General features: G+C 48.5%; 1 long non-coding RNA gene across 1 annotated transcript; it reads right to left on the reverse strand.

Annotated features, from left to right (window-relative positions):
• Positions 1-2,905: 2,905 nt before the first annotated feature.
• LOC113947784 lies at positions 2,906-7,152 on the reverse strand. The gene is made up of 3 exons (XR_003527857.1): positions 7,050-7,152; positions 5,271-5,366; positions 2,906-3,067 (listed from the first exon to the last, which is right to left on the reverse strand). It is a non-coding gene; the product is annotated as an uncharacterized LOC113947784 (long non-coding RNA).
• Between the last annotated feature and the right edge of the window lie 15,502 nt (positions 7,153-22,654).

Here is a 22,654-nt window from a genome sequence, read left to right on the forward strand (position 1 = left end):
CAGCAGCCAGCTCTGTGACCAGGTAATTCACATAATGAATGCGTCACTGTCATTTAAAGTAGGCAAGGAATAAGTCTTTTTAGGAAAACTTGACACAAAGAGGGGCACTTCTATATATTATCTCCTAGTTTTCCCTGGCTGGGGGAAGCAAGTCTGTTCTGAGATGTGCTGGTGAGCCCAAAGCTGGAGCCCTGGCTCTCACCATGGAATCAAGGCAATGGGATGATGAATAACTCCAGAAAGGGGAGGGCTGCACACTGAAGATTGGGACCCTGAGCTCTTCCCACCCATCATGCCAACCCCAATTGCTGCTGGATGCTTCAAGACAGATTGGTTGGTTTCCTCCCTGAAAAGCCTCTTTCTTCACGGGCAAAAAGAGATAAAACTGAGCCAAGCAGCTTCCTCCCACCCCTCTGTCTAAAGCCCAGGTGAGGGGAACCAGGCAGCTCCCAGAGAGGCACCTCTGTCACTTACTTAAAGCATCATTTGATATCTAGTAGCTCATTAATCTATTTTTTTCCTTTTTTTTTTTAATTTCCTCCCTCCCCTCCCCCAGATGGGGACCGCTTATGCTTATCTTCAGCTAAACAACTCAGGTCATAAAAGGTAATACCATGGGTAGCAGAATGTAAACAAACACATTCTACCTCAATAAACATGCTAATTTCCAGCTATAATATTCACAAGTAAAATATCCATCACACAGCCCCTATTTGGCGGAGGCAGCAGCCCTCATCAGTCAATGAAGTAGGCTCCTGCCAGTTCACTGCAGGAGGCAAATAGTACAACTTAACTCACTTGATGATGCCCTTGGGGGGAAAACATGAGCCTCATAAATGAGTCTGGAAATGTGATAAAAGGATAATCTTGCATAAATGAGTCTGTATCATCATTACCTGCCCGAACAGAGGAGCACCGAGGCCGTTTGAGTGATGTGGCCATGCTCAGGATAAATTGAGCCAGGGAGGAACCACTGCAGGGTTTGGGGTCCTGCTTAGAAGGTGCTGGGGGTGGTGGAGTTGGGATTCTCCACCCCCTTGATCTCCTACCACCACATCACAGCCCCCTGAGCCCTGGAGAAGCTGTGCTGAGGGCCAGGGGTGGCCTGGGGCTGAGTCCCTTCAGGTGGGGTGGCTGAGGTTCCTGAGGGACAAGAGCAGCCTCCTCCCAGCCCTTGGACTTGTATGGATGTGGCTTTAATGTTCTGTTCCAACCAGCAGATAAACAAATGACCTCCTAAAATGGCACTGGCAAGTGGAAACAACCCAAAAGCACCTTGCTAAGGTGGTGAAACCCTTTAGAACAAGAGACGATGCCAAATGGCAAAAATATGTGATATGGGGGGCACGACTTTGTCTCCCCCTGCAATTGCAAAGGCACCTCCTGCAGCACCCCGGGCTCTGCTGACCATCTGGATTGTCCTGAGTCCATCTGGGGCTGGTGGGAAGCTGGGATGTCCCAGCTCCCTGCAGTGGAGTTGGACTAGATCACCTGAAAAGGTCCCTTCCAACCCAAACCATTCCCTGATTCCCTGGTATTTTTCCCAGATTCAAAGCCTTCAACACGTGTCAGTGCTGGCACAGCACCACACAGAAAGCTGCTGGAGGGCAGTGGTCCCATGGCCAGGGCTCCATGTTTTCCCAGCCTTCCCCAACAGAGCACCTTTCCCACCACCCGGGCCCCTTCCAGAATCACACGAGGATTTTGGCTGCCTGAGCATCCCGTTGTGTGCTTGGGGATGGGCAGCAGGTGACGGGACAACTTCCAAACCACCACTTGGTCAGGTTTGATTTCCAGCCCGTTGCTTTGGTTAGACCCCTAGAAGAGTAGCCAAACGGGATTATTTTCCCCACAGGAGGCAACATCTTTCATTTCAGCTTTTCAAGGGAGAACACTGACGTGAGGGAACATCCAGTCCTTCCAAGTTTACAAACAGGCTCCTCGGATCATTCTATGCTGTAGCACTTGGTGGATAATGTTGATTTTGGGAAGGGTTTTAGTCCTACTTGATCAAAATCTCAAGCAAAGGAGAAAAGAGGTAGGGAGGGCTCAGTTCTCCTGCTACCCCCACCTAACCTGGCCCATAGGATCCCCCCATGCCTCAGGTTCCCCAAATACCACAACGGTGAACTCACACGGGAGCCATTAGAGTTTAAAACACTTTGATTCGTCCAAACCCACAGAATTTTGAAGGATTAAGCCCAAAGCTTTCAGAAGGATAAAATTAATTGCGCTCTACTTTACCCCCCCAGGTTAATCTCTTGGATATCACAACCCACTCACACAGTGATGGTTTGTGGAGAGCCTTCCACCCCCAGAGCTGCCAAAAACCTTTCACAAACACAAGGCAGCGGCTCAGCTTGTTTGGATCAGTCTCTGCAGTTTCCAAATGAAACATTTCACAACTGTTTCCCATATCAAAAACCACGTGGCTGATTTAAGGAGCATTTGAAATGCTTGTTGAAAAGGCACAATTAAATACACGATTCTTAATTATGTGGACTGTATATTGATCTTATGGTTCCATCTGTTGCCACTGCTATATGATGTCAGTGAAAATCCCTGCTCACATCAGACCTGGCATGTCCCACCAGCCCGGGAAGTGGGAGTGGCTGTTGCTGCTGGGATAAGGAAGAGGGGATTTGCTCCCTGGTTTGCAGGGGAAGGAGTCATTTCCAAGTGTGTGACATTTTCAAATCATGCCCTGCATCCACTCAGAGACAAACCAAGAGCCTCTTGCTGCCCCCTCTGTTCCTGCTGCTCAGGTTTGACCCGGATGCTCTGGCACAGCCTTGGTAACTGAGCTCCACCAAGGATGCACTTCCCCTGTTTTGGTTAATCCCCAGCCCGGGATAAGGATGAATGTGGGTGTGTGTATACATGTATTTATTACCTGAGGCCACAGAGTTCTAAATGCAGCAGAGAAGCCTGGAAAACCCCTACACTGTACAACAGGGTTGTGTTTTATGCCTCATGTGCCAGGAGACAAAACGTTCTCTGTGCGTGTCATCAAACATATTCCATTTCCAACCTTGGCATCTCAACCCCTTTGCCTGGTGGGATCTTCCTGTTACAAGAGCAAATACAGTGCAAAATAGTGTTTCATATTCTCTTTTTTTTTTTTTTAGCTGCCATTCTTTTTTGCAGCCACAATCCCCCTTTTAATTGCACAGTGCATTAAAGGCTACATCACCTTAGAAACTCCTTGTAAATGAGATGCAGGCGATAAATTAGCCTCTATTTACTTAAGATTCAGACTTTTCTATTTAAGGAACCTGTATTTGCAACTGAGAAAACCCATAACTCCTCATGTGGAGCCATCAGGGGGTTTCAGCCCAAGTTGAAAGACCTGAGACAACTTGGAGAAGCCAAGAAACTTCACATGGCCAACAAGCACCACCACGGTATTGAGAAATGCTGTGGATCAGCACGAAACCCAAGCCAATCAGGGAAGCAGATGGAGCAGATATTTAGGGGTTAAATCTATTTTGCTTAAGTGGCTATTTGTGCTAGTGGAAAGTAAAAGAAAAAAAAAGGACATCAATAAAATAGAGGAGCAGAAATCTTAGTTGCAAGTCTTGGCTGAGGAACGAGGTGGCCGTGCCAAAAAGTGACACATTTAAGCTGGTGTGTAATTTTGATCTACATGTTTAAAATACTTTTCTCCGTTTGGTAAATGGAGGGTTTGAATGGGGCGGAGGGAGGGAAAGTACATTGAAAACACACATTGAAAACATACATTGAAAACACACATTTCTAATCACGACGACTTCGGGCCATAAAATGTGTTGGCTGAGAGCGGCGTGTTAAATAAGGGGGGGGGTGGAAAACATGACTCACGAGGGCTGTGGATGTTGGAAGGCTAAAATGAAACGCTAACACAGGTCTCCTGAGGAGGTGCAAGGCTTTGAAAGGAAAACCCAGCAGCTGGGGCGGGTGTGTGGGGTTGGGGTTGACCTGCTGACCCTGCAGAAGAGCTTTGGGTGCTACTGTTGGTGTTCTGGTGAGCCTGCAGTGGTGGATCCCCCTGTCTGATCTGTGCACAGAGATCATGGCCATGGGATGGGGATCCCAGAGAGCAAAGCAACACAGACACAAGTGGAGATGTTTGGTGAGCCACCCAGGTGGAAAGAAGCCACACAAACCCACTCTTTGGTGCTGATGAGCCGCACGGAGCCACCAGGACAACGCTCTTTGGGGTCACTCTCTTACAGGAAAAAATGAGGCTTTTCTAATTCCTTGAGATTCCCATGTCAGTACCAGGATGGATGTTAACTCAAAGGCAGTGGGGATGCTCCCATCACAACCCAACCAGGCCCAGGGTGCTGGGACGGGGTGCCAGGACATGGTGCCACCGTGGCCACTGCCCAGACCCTCCTGGGATGTTACTGCCAGCAGTGACAGAGCCAGGCTGTGCACCAGACCCAGAGCAATTTCTGGTCAAGCACTGAGAATGTTTTTAATAGTAAATATTTGCAACACAGAGTCCTGCTGAAACGGCATTGAATGTGTTGTGCTCTCATTCTTTCATAAATCTGCAGCAGTTTTTACCAACCTTTTAATTCCTTGCTTCATGAGCCAAACCAAAAGGGAACTGCCCCTTCTTTGTCCTGGGCATTCCCCAGGGCTAATGCCCACTTGTTTAATCAGGGTGTATGTGCTATTTCTCAATGTATCCTTCCTTCCTTCCTGTAAATTTTTGGTTGAGAGATATTAATATTTTTTTTTAATTATCTCATCTCCCAATATCTACCATTTATGATGCCCTTTGAATGCTGCTACTTCGTCTAATGGGGTTCCAACAGAATTTTTGGAGGACCTGCCAGTGGGTGCAGGTCCATGCTGTTCATCATGACAGGATGGAGATTGCTCCACATGCACCCAGCCCAGACATGCCATTTGGATCAGGATCCCAATCGGAAATTCACCACTTGGGCCCATCTCTAATTTTAATATTTCCGTTGAAATAAATTATGGACTTAATTGGAATTTCTGATTTGGTCTCTCTACTCCCCACGCTGCATAAATATCCCTCAGCATTTATTTTTTTCCCCTTGCCCACAGCTCATTATATTTCCCTGTCTCGGGATTCTGGGTTTTTATAGCAATTTTATCCCATCTGCTGGGGGAAGTCCTTGAGGAAATGAAGCTATTTGGGGGCTCCGCTTCCTTCCCCACTCTGGGGGACGAGGGGTCCCCACGAGTGTGCTGGGATGAAGGAGGTCCCTGGGGACACACCGGCCCTCACATGCACAAATGCTATTAATTACCATGTAAATGACTCTTCTTCCCATTTCAGGAGCTGGTTCCTGGCTCTCTGCAGCTGCATCACCAAGTTTGCTCCGTGCTTGAAGGCACGTGCTGGTCTGTGCAGGGAAATGGTTATTTTGGGTACTGAGATACCAAATTTCTCACCCACTGCTACTTTGTTGTAGCAGCCTCGAACTGTGTCAGACACTGCTCAGTTTAGCTGTGCCCTTCAGTTCTAAAATCCCATTTAATGGGTTTTATGGAAGATTTCCCTGTGCTTTTGGAGGCTGACAACACAAGGCAGAGGGTGGGAGGGGTAAGGAGGCTGATAAAAATGCCCTTGATAAAAATACCCTAAAATACCAGTTTTAGAGTCATAGAATGTCCTGAGTTGGAAGAGATCCACAAGGATCATCTAGTCCAGCTCCTGGCCCTGCACAGGATCACCCCAGGAATCCCACCCTGGGCCTGAGAGCATTGTCCAGTTATCTCACTCCTGCACGTTCCCTTTCTGCAGATCCACCTCCGGTCAGGGATGGACCTGTTTCACTCCAAACCCCACATGGTCAACACCCATTGCAGGTTGTAACACTGGTCACTAAAAATCACCATTTATCCCACTCAAACCCTCTGACCTCCTTTCTCACAGCAGCTTTTCCAGCCTCAGCTCCTGGGTTCCTCACACCCCTAAATCCTCCCTCTCACCCCCATCATCTCATCAGCGGTCGGGTCCTCTGCCCTTCCCAGACGTCCCCAGCTCTTACAGGGATTTAGAGGACATATCCATGGAAACTGCAGCCTTGAATTTCACCTCCAGAGCATCTCTCCTGCTCCTATTTAAGGCATCAGTGTGGGCCATGACCAAAACCCTGCTCCTCATCCCCACCTATGGTCCACGTGCCTCGTGGTCCCTTTCACCCGGCACACAACCCCGTTGTTATTTGGAACTGGTTGAGAAACTCTACTTTTTCTATCCCTTGTTTTGGTTGGAGCCTCCACTTTCTGCTCTAATCACACTAATTGCCCCCCTTCAGCCACCAGCAGCACCCAGAGCCAGCTCGAGGCAGTTTTTGGCTGAACACGGTGTGTAACAACCCGGCCTGGCCAGCACATTTACCTTGTACAAACTATACATTACACCCTGTCGTGAGTGTTTTCCAGAGGCAAAATTCCAGCTGTCGTGGCTGAGAAGTGCAGGAATGGGTCGGGAGACTTTTTTTTCCCCAACAAAGACATTAAAATAATGGATAGGAAGCGATGCCAGCAGCCCCACACTTCTCAGCCTTTAATCTTGCTGCACAGCTATTACAGAGACCTGACGGGGTCTCTGGTGTTCCTGGCATTTTTCTTAATGAAAAATTAGCAAGAATAAGGAACAACTTGTCGAAATGGAGGGGAGCATTTCATGCATGACATGTTTTTGCAGACGCTGTAGCAGCAAGGGGAGAGCCAAAACAAACAGAAAGAAGAATTTTCATTGCCTGAAGTTGAATATGATCAGGATAAACTGCAGCCACATTTCTAGGAGAAATTTATGTGCTGGCAATAATCAGGCAATTTTAGCTCTCAAACCACCACCCCTTTTCCAAGTGAAAATCAAATTAATTAGTACATTTACCCCCTCAGAACAATCTTTTACGCAAAGCTAATCCCCAGCTCCCCTTTGCTTGGGGATGAAATGAGCTCCCTCAGGCTGCTGACAGTGGTTCAGGGCATCTCCCCCTTGGTCCTGCCTCCCCGTTGCTCACTTTTGAAGAGGCTTTCCTTGCAATCCAGAGAACACTGTGGCTAAGCTTGACCTGGAAAATACCAGCATGGAGTGTTGGGAAGGGTTCTTTGGCTCAGGAGGAGTCAGGAGAAGCTGCTCAGAGCTACTTGAGCAAAAGCCTTTGTGCTTCCCAAAGACCCGTCAAAGATTCATGGAATCACAAAGGCTGGAAAAGACCTCTGAGATCATAAAGTCCAACTGTCAATCCAGAAACATCCAACTGACATGGAGAAACCCCCAACCACTCCTGGTCCAGCTCTGCCTTCTCTTTGCATTCCCAGCTGCCATGGAGAAGGGTGCAGCCCTCTTTGGGACCAGCACCCTGGGACACGTTGGCAAGCAGGGAAAACGCTTGGCCCTTCACCTTGATTTTCAAGGGAACAAGAGACACTCAACCTCTTCCCAGCATGTCCAAAGCTGGGCTGAACCTCACACCCTTGCTGGGATATAAATCATGCCAGCTGGGGCAGGATGGTGCCATCACCTCCCCACTGTGATATTTTGGTCCAGCATTGCCAAAACTACAATGAAGGGCAACTCCCAAACCCTATCAATTAGTCTCTGATTAACCTCCCATGACTAGAGAATCCTTCGAACCAGCACTAAATTAGATTACTAGGATTAGTTTTATTAATTTTTCTTGGGTTCTTCATCCCAGGCTGACAGAGGAGCCTTTGTTTCAGACCAAAATGCTGAGGGGAGACACGTGACATCCCAACCCTGCTTCAGGTCCTGGCCAAGGCCACCATGACCCAATGGGCAGGATCTCACCAACACCTACGGGCACCTGCACAGACATTTGATTCCCAGCTTGAAGGTCCTTCCAGTGCCCTTTTCTCTCTTGCACATGATTTCCTGGGAGCAGAAGCATTTTGTGGGATGAGCGCGGTGTGGTCCAGCTGATCGATGCCCTTCTCGGGAAAGGGCAGGGACATGCAGAGTTCTGCCAGCTTAGTAAATAAGGATCCACCATGCTCATAAAATTCCAGCACAGCCAAGCATGATGGTGCCATCTGCTCCTCGTTTGGTGAGATCCCTGGGAGGTGCCACGCTCCGGCTTCGACTCCGGCAAAGGGCTGGCATGGCTGCGGAAGGCAGGGGACATCCCTCGGTCCCAATGGCTTTGGTTGTCATGGAATTGCTTCCTAAACAGAGCCCTTCTGCAGGGGGAATGCTGGAGTCAGGACTGAGGGCTCAGGATAACACAGCCAGACAGCAAGATTGATTGGAATTGTGTAAGATAGCCCTTAGCTCACCCGCGATTATAATTACGTTAAATTGCTATTTAATGGTTTTTCACATCATCTTTGACAGTAGGTTATTTTTGTAATCTTTATTTAAAATAAACTCTTTTTCTGTCTCGTTGCTGAAAACCCTTCCCTGCTTCTATTTTGTGCTCGGTGCATTAGGAAATCAGTTTGTCTTCATTATCCCCAGACTTCTGTATCACTCCATTATTACCACAAGATTAGAAAATAAGTAGCTCCCCCAAAAGGGCTTCTGGGTGAACAAACTTTCTGGTTGGAGTAAAATGAAGTGGAGCCTTTTCTCAGTGCTATTCGTGCACCGCAGCCTGTCATTTCCTCATGCTGCCCTGCCAGAGCAGCAGGAAAATCTGGGCTTGGAATATCCTCCCTCCAGCTGCATCAGAGCCACTGTTACAGAGGTTTCGAAGGGAGTCGGGCACTTTGGGAAGCTCTGCCAGCTCTCAGGGTGGAAACAGAATCCAGACCAATGAGTGGAAAACTAATATTTCACCTCCAAAATGCTGTGGTAGTGGTTGGGTGCTGTGACCCACCATTGCCAGGGGGATACTGAGACCAACCCAAGCAGAGACTCCCCGCTCCAGCCATCCCAGGATCTCAAGACTTGGGTTTTGGCTAAAGCCCACCTCTAAATCCAAATACTTTATATCTGTCTCAACCAGAATGGAAGGGGAAAAACCTCTGGGAGCTGCTGAGCTGAAGGAGTTGGAGCATCCTCATGGAGTCCAGCATTCCTGCATCCACTCAGCTGTACCACACTGACACCTGGCTGGGACCAGGCTTTTCCCACATCCATTCCTTCCTCAGCATTGTCCAAACTCTCAGCTGGGATGGAAACCTCCCAGATCAGAAGCTTCATCATCTGTTCCCACTCAGGGAAATGAAAGGTCCACTTCTTGTCCTGAGTTTAAGAATCACTGCTTGAAATAATTTACCACTAATTATGTAATTTACTGGTTATGCAGCACCAGTTTAAAAAAAAGGAAAAAATGAGCACTTATGGTCTAAGGGATTTAGCCCCTAATTCCTAATAAAAGAGTCAGATTTAAGCAATAATTTTCTTTTTAAAAGATTAGAAAAAAGCATTTTAGTGACTCCCTCCTATAACCACACGGTCAAGCACTTTTGCAATGAGCAAATAACAATTTTCAGTGTTGAGTATTTCAAGGGATATTAGAAAACAAGACCTAAGTATTTGACTCTTCAAGCCCCAAACTCGACTGAGAAGCAATAATGGCACGTTCAGTGGCCTCTGAGATGGAATATCTGAATTAAACAATTTCTGTGGCCACCCAAAAGCCGACTCAAGTGCTTGGGTTAGAGATACAGCAACAGTGGCAAGAAAAGATGTAATGCTTATCCTCATGGTGTTTAACAAAATAAAGCAAAAGGAAGAGTTTGTAACTGGGTTGGGGTATTTACACCAGGGGAAAAGGCAGCGTGGTGATGCTTAGTTCATCTGGAGCTCCCACATCCCAAAACCCTGTGGAGAAACACAGCTTGGGATTGCTCCAGAGGAATTTTTTTACAACAAAGGTTGTAAAATACTGGCACAGGTTGCTCAGAGAGGTGGTGGATGCTCCATCCCTGGAAATATTCAAGGTCAGGCTGGATGGGGCTTGGTGCAACCTGGTCTTGTTGAAGATGTCCCTGCTCATTGCACGGGGGTTGGGCTAGACGACCTCCAAAGGTCCTTTCCAACCCAAACCATTCCATCACTCTGCAAGGAGAATCATAGAATCAGCTGGGTTGGAGGGGACCTCCGAGACCATCAAGTCCAACCCTTGATCCAACCCCGCTGTGGTTCCCAGCCCATGGCACTGATGCCACATCCGGTCTCATCTTAGAAACCTCCAGGGATGGAGAATCCACCCCCTCCCTGGGCAGCCCATTCCAACGGCTGATCACCCTCTCTGGAAAGAAATTCTTTCTAATATCCAACCTAAACCTCCCCTGGCACAGCTGGAGACCGAGTCCTCTTGTCTTGCTGATGGTTGCCTGGGAAAAGAGAGCAACCCCCACCTGGCTCCCCCCTCCTGTCAGGGAGTTGCAGAGAGTGAGGAGGTCTCCCCTGAGCCTCCTCTTCTCCAGGCTGAACAGCCCCAGCTCCCTCAGCCTCTCCTCACAGCACTTGTGCTTGAGAGTGACATGAAGGACCACAGAGGTGGCCCTGGTCGGGGGGCTTGGCTGGAGAAAGGTACCTAATGAAGTACCATGACCCAGCCCTCTCCCTCATTGTCCCAAACAAACCACTCTCCCGTTGTTTAAACGCTGGGCTGTCAGGCCCTGACGGTTCTGGGACAGGCCTGACCCTGCGGGACGCGCGGCCTGGACACGCGGCCGGGGCGCTTGGTGTCATTAACGGCCCCGTTCCCAGGGACAGACAATGCTGCAGCCCCGCGTGTCGGGCAGGCCTGATCAGCAAACCCAGTCACACTCGTCACCCACACTTCGGGCTGGATCAACAAGCTGGCTGGACTAATGAGCCCAACTCCGACAGAAAATGACCTCATACGGGGCAGGACCCCGGCCGTGAATTTGCTCTTTGTTGTCGCAGCCGCCTCCCTCTGCCACGGCCTAATCCCCTGGTATCCCCCTGCCCTCGTGTGTACTTTATATCTCTGAGAAATGGCCTTTGTTTGTACGGCTCAGGGCGTGTTTGAATTGCTGGGCTGCTCCAGTAACAGTTTATCCAGCCAGATGGGAAAAAAAAAAAACCAAAACAACAAAAAAGAGGTGTTTCCCACCTGTATGGAAATGTGTGGGATATACACAGCTCTTTCTTTTCAAGCTAATGATTAATTTATCACTTCTCAGTTGGGTTCTTTTGGGTTTTTTTCCTAATGTGATGGAGTAATTAGCAGGGCTTTTTCCTAACTAAAAGGTTTTAGGTTTTTCTGTGCATGTTCACTAAGAGCAGCTGAGCAGGGAAATACCTGAGATACCAAGAGAAGGCACTGAAAAAAATTATTAAACTGGAAGGAGGAAGGACTTTAAATACTTCTACCCTCCTCCCCTTTTTTTTTTGTTTCTTAGAATCATGGAATCCTAGAATGGTTTGGGTTGGAAGAGACCTCAAAGCTCATCTCATTCCAACCCCCTGCCATGGGCAGGGACACCTTCCACTAGAACTAGGCAGGTCCAACCTGACCTTGGACACTTCCAAGGATGGGGCAACCACAGCTTCTCTGGGCAACCTGTGCCAGAGCGTTCCCATCCTCACAGGGAAGAATTTCTTCCCAATATCCCACCTAACCCTGCCCCTGTAAGTGTGAAGCCATTCCCCCACAGCCTCTCCCTACATGTCCTTGTGCACAGAATAATATTCCTGTAGAATAAAAATTCCCTGCCCTTGGCTCTCAAGACACACAGGGAAGTGGCCCCCTAAAAAAGTACTTTGTGCATTTGGGGCTTGGTGGTTGCTAAAGGATAGGACTGAGAATCAACTGAAATTTATTCAGCATGTGCCAAGGGATTAGGGTTGCAATCCAGGCTGTGGCAAAGCTGTGGATCCCCAGGGATCCCAGACAGGTCCTGCAAGGCTTAGACATCCTTGTTCTTACAGTGGGATGCAACTGGAGCCATCCGTGACCCTGAGCCTCAGGAGAGGAGCAGCTACAGTTGGAAACTCCAAAATATTTCTCTCTGAGGCATGACAAGAGCCAGACCCTTTGGGAACTTGTGGTTCAACAGCAGTTCATGGAAACAGATAAATCCCCACGTGTCATGTGGTTCAAGAAATGAACACCTGCCATAACTCTGGTGGGTTGCAAAGTGCCCGACGCACACAAAGCACGTGGTTTCCTTGTGTTTTGTGTGAAGGTGGCACTTGGATGTTTGTCACTGCCCTGTGTGCTGTCACACACATCTGCCACGACGCATCTGAGCTGCAGAGAACCCTGATTGCTGCTGGGTCACCCTTGGTGCACACTCCTTTAAGCCTCCAGACTTCACATCACTGAAGCCATTAGGGTAATGTGAGAGATAAGGTTTCGCTCAACGTATTTGTCCTCAGACTTAATGAAAACACAGTGGTGTTACATTTATAGCTCCAGAAACCACAGGCTCAAATTCTATATGCCCTGGAGAGACCTTATCTGCAACCCAGGAAGCAAAGATAACAATCAGGTTCAGGTATTAACTCCCCCTCATGCAGGACCCCTCACTGCCGTGGAGTTTTCCTGAGGGTGCTGGTGTTCTGTGGTCATGGGGGTGTCACCTCCATGGGGGCTGTTTGGAGGCTCTGGTGGCTCTGCCATCAGTCATTGCAGCAAAACCCTGGGCATGTCCCACCAGAGTTGTCAGTGAGTCCTCCCAACCACCAACACTGTCTGTAGAGTCAGGATTCCCATACAAATACATCCACAGAGGGGAAAAAAAAAAATCAATCAAAGAAGGTTGTAAGAGACCTACAAGAACATAAAATCACAGAATGGTTTGGGTTGGAAGGGACCTTAAAGCTCATCCAGCTCCATCCCCCGCCATGGGCAGGGACACCTTCCACTAGCTCAGGTTGCTCCAAGCCCTGTCCAACCTGGCCTTGGGCACTCCCAGGGGTCCAGGGGCAGCCACAGCTTCTCTGGGCAACCTGTGCCAGGGCCTCCCCACCCTCACAGGGAAGAGTTTATTCCCAGTCTCCCATCTGTCCCTGCACTCTGGCAGTGGGAAGCCGTTCCCTGTGTGCTGTCACTCCATGCTATAACATGAGTTATACCGTGGCCACAGCAGTGGAATCCTTTGAATCAAAAAACCCTGGTGATGGAACCAGCCTGTAAGAGCCACCTGGGGCAAAGTAAATCTGCTGTAACCAAAAGGGGTTGAAACTCTTCTGTAGAAGAGCAGAATGGTCTCACATCCACCCACACCAGTGCGTATGGAAAAGGCAACATCAGGGAAACACTTCTTAGTTATTTTGTGACCTCCTGTAGGTTTTGGGGTGATATCACCCAGAGGCAACTGCATTACCTATGTAAATCACAGAACCATGGAATCATTTAGGTAGGAAAAGGCCTCTAAGACCATCAAGACCATTCCCCAGCACTGCCAAGGCCACCACTAACCCGTGTCCCCAAGTGCACATCTACCAGTCTTTTAAATCCCTCCAGGGTTGGTGACTCCACCACTGCCCTGGGCATCCTGTTCTAGTGCTGGACAACCTTTTGGGGAAGAAATTTTCCCTCATATCCAACCTAAAGTCCCCCAGGCACAACTTGAGGCCACTTCCTTTTGTCCTAAATCCCCTCTTCAACCATGAGCTTCCCTTTTTTTTGGTGTGAAGGGTCAGGAGCACACATGGACAAATTCTGCTTAAGGGAAGAGTGAAGTAAAGCTGTGCAAGGTTTAACTCCAGGGCTGGAACATCCGTTTTACAGGTGCAGAGCAGGATCACAAGGCCTGGTACCTTGTCCCAGCCACCACCCCCATGACTCTGAGGACCACCAAGGACTTTGCACTTGTTTACAGAAATCTTTCTTGCTCCAGGAGCACATGAGAGCTCCCAAACCCGCTGCCCACACACAACCCCCCTTCTTTATCCCCTCACATGTTTACAGCCCCACATCAAGGACTGCCTGGTGCTCAGTATCCCCCAGGACAGACCACAGGCAGCACCAAGATTCCAGGTGGCATCAAGGCACCTCCCAAAGGCAAGTCAACAGGCTCAGAGCTGCTTTTCCTTAAATACATGTCACTATAAAGGTACGTGCTTGGCCCCTGCTCTCTAAGTCTGGGGAACATCCAGGAGAGCTGGGGCTCAGCAGACCCCCAGCAAGAGGGGCTTCACTCACTGGTTTCATGCTTTTTTTTTTGTTTCAGCTTGAAAGGTCCATTAAGCAAACAAGCCTCTGGTTGGATCTTGGCTTGCAGGGCTCCCCAAGGCTCTGAACCCCCAGACTTGGCTCCCAGAGCATGCTTTGGATGCCTCCCTGGCTCTCACCTTCCAGCTGCACTGGCTCAGTATTTCCCCCTATAACCCGTACCTGGAGACTCCCTGGCAGCACTGGGGCTGAAATAAACCTCATACTCCTTTTTCCCCTTGGCTGCAAACCGGGAGCAATCCCAGGCACTGCCATCACGTGTCACTGAGATCCTGACAGCCCAGCTCACAGACCCCCGGGGCTGAGGGGAGGCTCTTCCAGCTCTCCTGGAGTTGTTCTCACCCCTCACCTGCCACACTGAGAGGCTGTCAAGGTAGCAAAAAAATTAGAATTTGCACGTTCCTCAGTTTGGCTTTCGAGTCCAACAGCTTCTTGTATTTCCAAGAGCTTGGCACAGCTTGTGCTTGTGACCTGATCTGCAGCTCCACGGGAACAAATGTGGGATTCACTCCCCATCGCCCGTTAAACACCAGCACTGCCTTGTCCCTGGATTTCGTGAGGGATCACAAGAGGATGGCAGCTTGTCCACAACTGGAAACTCAAACACAAGACACCAAAACATCCAAATGCAGCCACGTGAAGCTTTTCAAAAGGATTAGCAGAAGGGATGTGTTGCTGAGTGAAGCAGGATGGAAGCACAGGATCCCAACGCTGAACCAGGAACACAGGCTGCTGAATGCTCAGAAGTCACCAGGGAAGGCTCTACCAGCACGTGTGACCACAAATTCTCCATTTCCTTGGGATAAAGGGCTTAAAGGAAAACCCCCACATTACTGTTTTCACCTGCTCATGAGCTGCACTGGGCTGTGGAACAGTGGGACTTGAGCTAAGTGGCCACTGGATTGGGATGTTTGTGTCAAAATCAAAGGGACAGGTGCTCCTAAGCCATGAATATACTTCAGAAAAAGCAATGGTTTTTTCAGCACTGGCTGAATCAGGAGTTAAAAGCAGTGGAGCTAAGCTGGAGGCTTTCCTGTCACCCACAGAACATCAGGGCAAATACATCATCATATCCCACTGGATATGCACAGTTAGGACAGGACTGTTCCCTGACAGATAAAGAAATAATAACCTGGATCTACTCATGTTATTGCTAATTAGCACTTGCAGGGCTGAAGGTTTGTAACAGCTTCATCACTTGGGACTGTGATTAGAGCAAGACTCTTTGGCCAGAAATCTCTCTTTTCAATAACTTTAATTAACTTTTACATCATGTTCCTCTCTATAACACTTGGACAACAAAAACCACTATGGATGGGATTCTGGCTCCACACCACCAGCCCAGCTCTCTGGTAGCACCAGCAGGACCAGGAGCTTGATTTGGAGCAATATCTTTTTGGCCAGAAAACAAGGACAAGGCTCACCTCCCACAGGTCTGGTAGGAGAGGGGTGGCACCAGGCACCAGTTCACATTCTATCCCACCTAAGGTCCTATTTTTGGGCAGTTCAGTCTTAGCACAAACTTTGCTTTTAAGCCACAGAAGGCTGCTGTGCCTGGGAAGGAACACGGGAGGTTCCCTTGGGCAGCCGAGGGGTTAAAAGTGGGAGAAAGCCTTTGAAGAAAAACTGCTGATGGGCTTGAAGGAATCCTTTGAGGAGGGAGGACAGAAACCAGCTCCTATAAAAATGTTTTTCAATCTATTTTACAGACTGGGCCCGTTTATAGGAGCACCAAAAAGTGCTGTGGGAGATGAAAGCCTCTCTCTAGCTGGTCCAGCATCCTGTCTCCGAGAGCGGCCAGCGCCGGATGCTTCCAAGGAAGGTACAAAAACAATGGAGCAGTCAGACACGGGATAATCCAGCCTCTTTCATCCAGTCCTCTAAGAAAGATCAGTTTATATCCAGCGACCCAAGATTAAATGCACTTTAATATTTTGCCTGGTTTTCTTTACTGACAGATCTCTGTACTCCTGCCACGGCCTTTTCCATTTCTATTTCGGGGCAGTGAATCGGGGTCACTGTTTGATTTTGGGGAAAGCCTGGCAGGTTTTGGTGCAAAGAGGGTGGAAGAAGTGTTTGCTTGCAGGAGTCTGATGGGTGACGCTGTGGGCTTTAACCGGGATAAAAATAGGAACTGGTTGCTTTCCAAAGGGAAAAATAAACTGCTAAGTTTCCACTGACTTGGAGTTGCAAAAATGCGTCTTGGATTCTGGAGCACTTGGTAAAATATTGTGGTTTAGGCTCGGTAAATAGCAGAGAGCATTAGTTTGGAAATAGCAGTGTAAATACCCAGCTTAATGGGATGGTTTGTTCCAGGTTCTTTTTTGGGTTATAGGCTTAGCAACCTGTTTTAGCCTTGTGTTTCAGTTTGAAGGGCAGCCCCTGGCTGGTCACACACCTGAGCTGCCCAAAAATGAGCCCGACTGCTCTGTATCAAAGAGATAATATCATATCTAAGAGGACACCAGAAAAAAGGTTAAACTGGGAATTTTTGGACACCATCTGCCCTACAGGCTGCTGACAGTCTCAGGGTCTTGCCTGCACCTCTCCAGGTGGGGTCAGGGTTTGTAGGGGTCTGGCCCAGCTCAGGAACTCCATCCCAGCCCTGTGGTCAGGCAAGTTGGAGTAGATCCCTCGAGAAAAGCAAGGGGAAAACAAAGGAGGTTTTCTCATCTGCCAGCCCTATCATGCAGCACTAAGTGCCCTGTTGCCACAGTGAGCACATCCAAGCTTTTGTTTTAAAGTTTAAATTAGATTTCAAAACCGAATGGTGTTCCAGCAGATGCTGCACAATGTCCAGTACTTCCAAGAAAAGTTGAGTTCAAAAATTGCCAAAACTCTTGAACCTCCTGCGTCCAGGCTGGATGCGCTCACACCACAAGTGATTCCTGCCTTGAACAGCTTCACCTACAGCTCCAGAGACCTGCCCAGTGCCAGGGACCCTCCTTTGTCACCTGCTGCAAGCTCCAGATCACACAGCCTCCCCTCCCTGCCAACCTGCAGCCTGGGAAATCCAGCTGGAGAAATCTCTGTGGTTGCCCAGGGCAGTTACACACAACATCTGGGCTGTAATACGGATTGAAAATTTAAAATTTTAACCTCTATTCCAACCTCCTATTTCAACACACGTCCAAAGCAGATCTGAGAGGTGCTGGGATGCTGAGAGGACAGAAACCCAGCTCCTCCTCGGCTCCAGCTCTGCTTTGCCGCTAGATGGCACAGGTCATTGAGAAATGCGGGATTTCATCAATATTTGGGCTTATCCCAGAGCCAGAGCCCACGGCAGCCCCAGCCCTCGTTTCAGAGGGAAGCAGAGACACCTACAAGCTCGCAGCAGGGAAGGGGGAGAAGAATATCCTTGCTCAGGCAGAGGATGGACGGCTCAAAAACCCACCTGGTGCCTGCACACCTCTGGTTCAACACCTTCCCCATCCTGTTATCTCACTGCCAGGAATGGCATTAGTCAGCTCTGGCAATGAAATCTCTCTGTAGAGCTGCCAGCCAATAAACCCTGGCTCATATATTACACAGCCCTTCTAAAATTAATTTTTATACAACCCTTCTAAAATTAATTTTTAATAGTGTGAAAAAACAAATTAACAGGTGAGAACCATGTTCTTTTTTTTTTTTCCCCCTCATATTAATTCTACAAATTCCAGATTTCACGTGCATGAATTGGATCCAGGGCTCAGTGTGAGACTCCTGAGTGTCCTAATCACACCTGAGTCAATACCTGTCCAGAGCAAAGGGGAGCAGAACTAAAGTGCTTTGGTTCTGAGATGCTTGGCCCTGGGTGTACAGCCAGCACCCATCCAAAGGGAGTCAGGCAATAGAATTCCTTTGCTATCAGTCTGGATTTCCAAGAGAATTCCCCCTCACTCTGCTCCCAGCCCCCTGCTCTCAGCTCCCAGAGATCTCCTCGGGATCAGGTTTTACCAGCAGGAACAGTTTCTAGAGAATGATTTTCAAAGCCACATGGATTCATGGAAAATTAATTCCAAAGCACATGCCTGAGCTCTCACGAGCATCCAAGTGTTCATCTGATCAGGGGCTGGGGCTCATGTGGTCAGTCCTGCTCAGCCCAGCACTGACTGTTCCCCAAAACACTTCTCGGAACTTCAGACAGCCCTAAAAAAAAAAATGTTAAATTAACTTTGTGAGTGAACCTTTAAATCAGTCAGCTCCCTGCTCCTTTCCAGGCTTTGTGACTCCAGGCCCTGAGCTGCCTCCAAATTCAGAGCTTGGGGGGAATTGCAGACACGGGATGATGCCACTTCCAAATACACAAGGGCAGCAGAAGGACACACCTGAGCACTTGGTTGATGTTATGGGTTTGAAACCTGAAATAAAACCAGTTTTCTGCTCAAAGTGGGGAAAAAAAAAAAACGGGTTTGATGGGATGCATTTTGGATTTTTTCCCTGATTCTCTCTCTATAAACAAACACAGTCATTACCCAAATATCAGCCTCTCTTGGCCAGTTTTTCTTTACAGGAATGAAGGGAAATCGAAGGAAAATGTGCATTTTTTGTGATTTCTGAGCAGCAAAGCAATGTCCCAAGGCACAGTGTCTCCACCTGCTCTACCTGCATTTGCCTTCCCGAGGTCAGGGCTGTTCCACCCTCACACTGTTCATCTGCCCCTTCCAGCTCCTCTTCCCTCAAGTTCCATTCCAGCCTTTGATCCAAGTTCTCTGGACAGAAGGAGCTCTGTGGACCTTACAGAGATGTTTCTATGTGATCTTTTTCTCTGAGCCAGCAGCCCAGCCCACAATGGCCTTAGCAGAGCATCTTCTCTGCCTCAATTAAGAGCATCCTCTGAACCCTGATGTGATGCAGGATCAGGGCTGCACCTGGATCCTGCTCAGACAACCTGGAATCAGCAGATCACACCTTGCATGAGAGCTGGTGGCCACCAGGAGAGTCCACAATGCCCAATTACCCCTCCCAGAGGCTCAGCACCGACCTGTGAAATCAAAGTAACCCCCCAAAACACTTTCTGGGCTGGTTTTCTCTCCCAGTTCCTGGCACCAAACAACCTTGCATTTAAAAGCAGCTCCATGCATATGTATCCATCAATTACTTATGCATAACATCTCAATGAGCACAAGAACTGGCTCATTTGAGCACAGTAAACAAACATTGAGTAACCGAATTCCTAATAAATCTGCTCTTCAGTTCCATTTACATCACTAAAACAAGTCAAAACAAAAGACGCTGTCCACCAGTGCTGGAGCCCAGAGCCTCTTGTCCCACACTGGACTTGGCTGATGGGCTCTCAGAGGCCAATTCACCCAATAATTCAGGTCCATGTTGTAAATAACATCCTTTAGGGAGGGGTTTTGCCCTTCTGGGTGTTTGGTTGTAGAGCAAAAGAGCCCTGAGCAAGCAAGGCTGGAGGGTTCACGGTGATACTCTGCTTCTACTTTGAGGTGATGGACTGGGTGACTCTGAGCCACCTTCACAGCCCAGCCTGGGGTAGCCCAGGACTCTCCAAGCTTTGGAAAGCAACAATAATATTGATTTCAGGCTCCTGAAGAGCAACATTTTCAGATATTCTGGACCCATACCTAAAAATTCATCCATGTTCGAAGTGCAAACCCTCTCAAATATAATATAGCTTGGATCAAACATGTTTCAGGTTACAGTCATTTTTGGAGTTTGCTTTGCTTTTTAATAACCCTCCTGCCAGCACCATCTAGTGCTCCATGAGAAATGTTTGTGGCATTAATTGAAATTGGGGAAAAAAAAAAAAGTGAGCCAGGAGTCCAACCCAAAATCTGCCTGGAAAGGGTTTGGAGGAGAAAATAAAACAAATGGTTCTCAAGCTGCACCGGTTCCCTTTTGTGCCTGTGTGTGGAAAATGTGAAACATGTCACCGAGCAGGTGAGGGTCCTTCCAGCAGCTCCTCCCAGGGGTGAACCTCTTCCCTGTGAGGGTGGGGAGGCCCTGGCACAGGTTGCCCAGAGAAGCTGTGGCTGCCCCTGGATCCCTGGAAGTGCCCAAGGCCAGGTTGGACAGGGCTTGGAGCAACCTGGGATAGTGTAAAGCGTCCCTGCCCATGGCAGGGGGTGGGATGGGATGAGCTTTAAGGTTATTTCCAACCCAAACCATTGTGGGATTGCTCATGGGGTGGCTCTTATTTCACCTGCCTCTCCAACAACGTAATTGCACAGACAGCAAATGCATGGAACGAGGAAAATCAAAGGAAGGAGGATTAGAAATGACACACCAGCAGAAACTTGGAATTGCTATTAGCAAGGAGGGCAAAGCATTCATCAGAAACACGTTTTTTGAGTCACAAATGAATTTCTGGTACCTGAAATGAATTTGTCAGTAAGTTACAGAAGCAATTCTCACCCGGGCGGTGTCAGATCCCATCGGTCAGACCTGTCCCCAAAGCCACCCCACAGCATCTCTGTCCCTCTGCACAATAAAAGGCTGTGGCCAAACAACAGCACAAGGAACAGGACAGAAATTTCTGCAGCTCTGCATTTGGAACCAATCTGCTCCAGCACTTCCCCACAGCAGATCCTGGTTGGACTGTACAAACCCTCTGGAGTGGGATTCCAAATGGCACAACCTCCATCCCTGGATTCTGTGTGTGTGAAGGGCAGGTTGGGGTTTGGTCTGATGCTGGTTGTGCACAGCAGAGCTGAAACCGTCGTGGAAACCCCACAGTAACCAGAGGGAGATCATCTTTGAAGGGTTTCACTCTTTCCTGTGAGTCCTTGCCCACCCTCCATCCCACCCTGGTCCCACTGCAGGGACCAGGAGTCCTTCAGCACATCCCAGATCTGCACAGCAAATCCACAGGGATTTAGGATCACCCAAATTTAGGACTGAACTGGGGGAAGGCTCAAACCCAGCTTTTTCAGCAGATTCCTGTTGCACCCAGAGCAGGATGATGCTGCAAAGGCACCACCCTCAGGTAATGAGCCCCCTTTTGTTTTCATTGCCCTTCAGTGAAGCCAAAAGCAGAAAAAAAAAGGCACAAGAAAGGCAGATCTGAACTTCACCTGACTGGATCATTTTCAGCCAGATCCTCTCAGATTTTTCCCTGCAAAAGCATTGGACAGGGAAAGGGGCTTTGCAACAAGACCAGCTGTGGGACCAGTGCTTTCCATGGAGATGAAGGGCATGGATCTGGGGGCACAACATCTTAGGGGAGGGCACACAACCAGTTTTTGGATTATTTTTTAAATTGATGCTGCCAAACATGGAATCATCAAGGTTGGAAAAGACCTCTAAGATCATCGAGCCCAATGGTTAACACAGCACTGCCAAAAAGTGTTGCAAGTTTTTTAACCAAAATAAGGTGGGACACACACAGGGACCCTCGAGGGAAAGGACAACTTTTGCACAAGGACTAGGAATGGAAGATGTTGATACATCAATTGATAACACAAAAGCCTGACACCTCAGAGACCATAAACACCCACAGCTCAACCAGCACAAGGGGAAACTGAGGCACGGGAAAGCAAAGTAATTCCCTTTAGATCCCTCAAACCCAAAGGCAACACAAACCCCAGCCTGGGGACCATCCCAGTACCCTCCCCTCAGCCAAGCTCTAATTGTTTAGAGGCTTAATAAGTTGTAACTTAAAACTAGTTTATGGCTGTACGTAGAGAGAAGGAAAAAAAAAAAGTCCTGTCGTAAAGTATTTATTACACTTCCTTTGGAAACGATGACAGTCCTCCAGTGAATGTTTTTATTGTTATTCATCATCTTTCGAGAGGGTTAGACAGCCCTGAAATACAGCTTTAATATGAGAGCCAAATGAGAAAGTGCAGATTTAAGGGAAACCTCGGCAGATCAGGTTTCACTCAGTGCCTGCAGCACTTACAACATGTGTTTCTGATCTGCAGCTCCACTTTGTTGTACCCAAACTGAAACTGCATTAAATTCTCTTCGCGGGAATTGCGAAAGGACCAGAAACAGCTCACAAAACCCGGCTCGGCTCGTCTTACACGTGTGAGTCCCGCCTAATCCATGACCTGGAGGCGGAAACGGGGCTTATCCCGATCCCGCCTCGGGCTCCGTCAGCCCTCCAGAGGGAACAGCAGCACAACTGGTCTCCCATTCCACTGAGTTTGGGGCTTGGACAAACACAAATAAAGATGGGATGGGAAATGGTCAAAGCCTTCCAGGTCTCTGCTGCAGGTGGAGCCTTTAAGCAGATAAGGTTTGGAAAAATACACTGAATTTTCCTTGTTCAAGAAAAGCTCGTGCACGGGCAGCCCACGTCACCCTGCCACAGACAGCACCTTGAAGCCCAAAGCCCAGGAAAAAGGGTTTGTCTCTCACAAATTCCTCCCTGTCCCTTCACACCAGTTCTTGGAAAAAACAGCGCTGGAGTGAAGGAAAACCTGTGACAACTGAAAGGCTTAAGATGCCATGGTATGCTATGACTGTTTATTAATTATACATGTTAATGCAAAAGTGCCTGAGAAATCAAGTTGCCCTAGCTGAAAATCCAGAGAGAGACAGTTCTGCAGGTCCAATGAGAAATATTCCCTGAATCCTCTTGCATCTTATCCCCCTCTTCCCCTCAGACA

This window comes from Corapipo altera, unplaced genomic scaffold (genome assembly GCF_003945725.1).
Source record: "Corapipo altera isolate COAL_440 unplaced genomic scaffold, ASM394572v1 50, whole genome shotgun sequence".
Lineage (NCBI taxonomy): Eukaryota > Metazoa > Chordata > Aves > Passeriformes > Pipridae > Corapipo > Corapipo altera.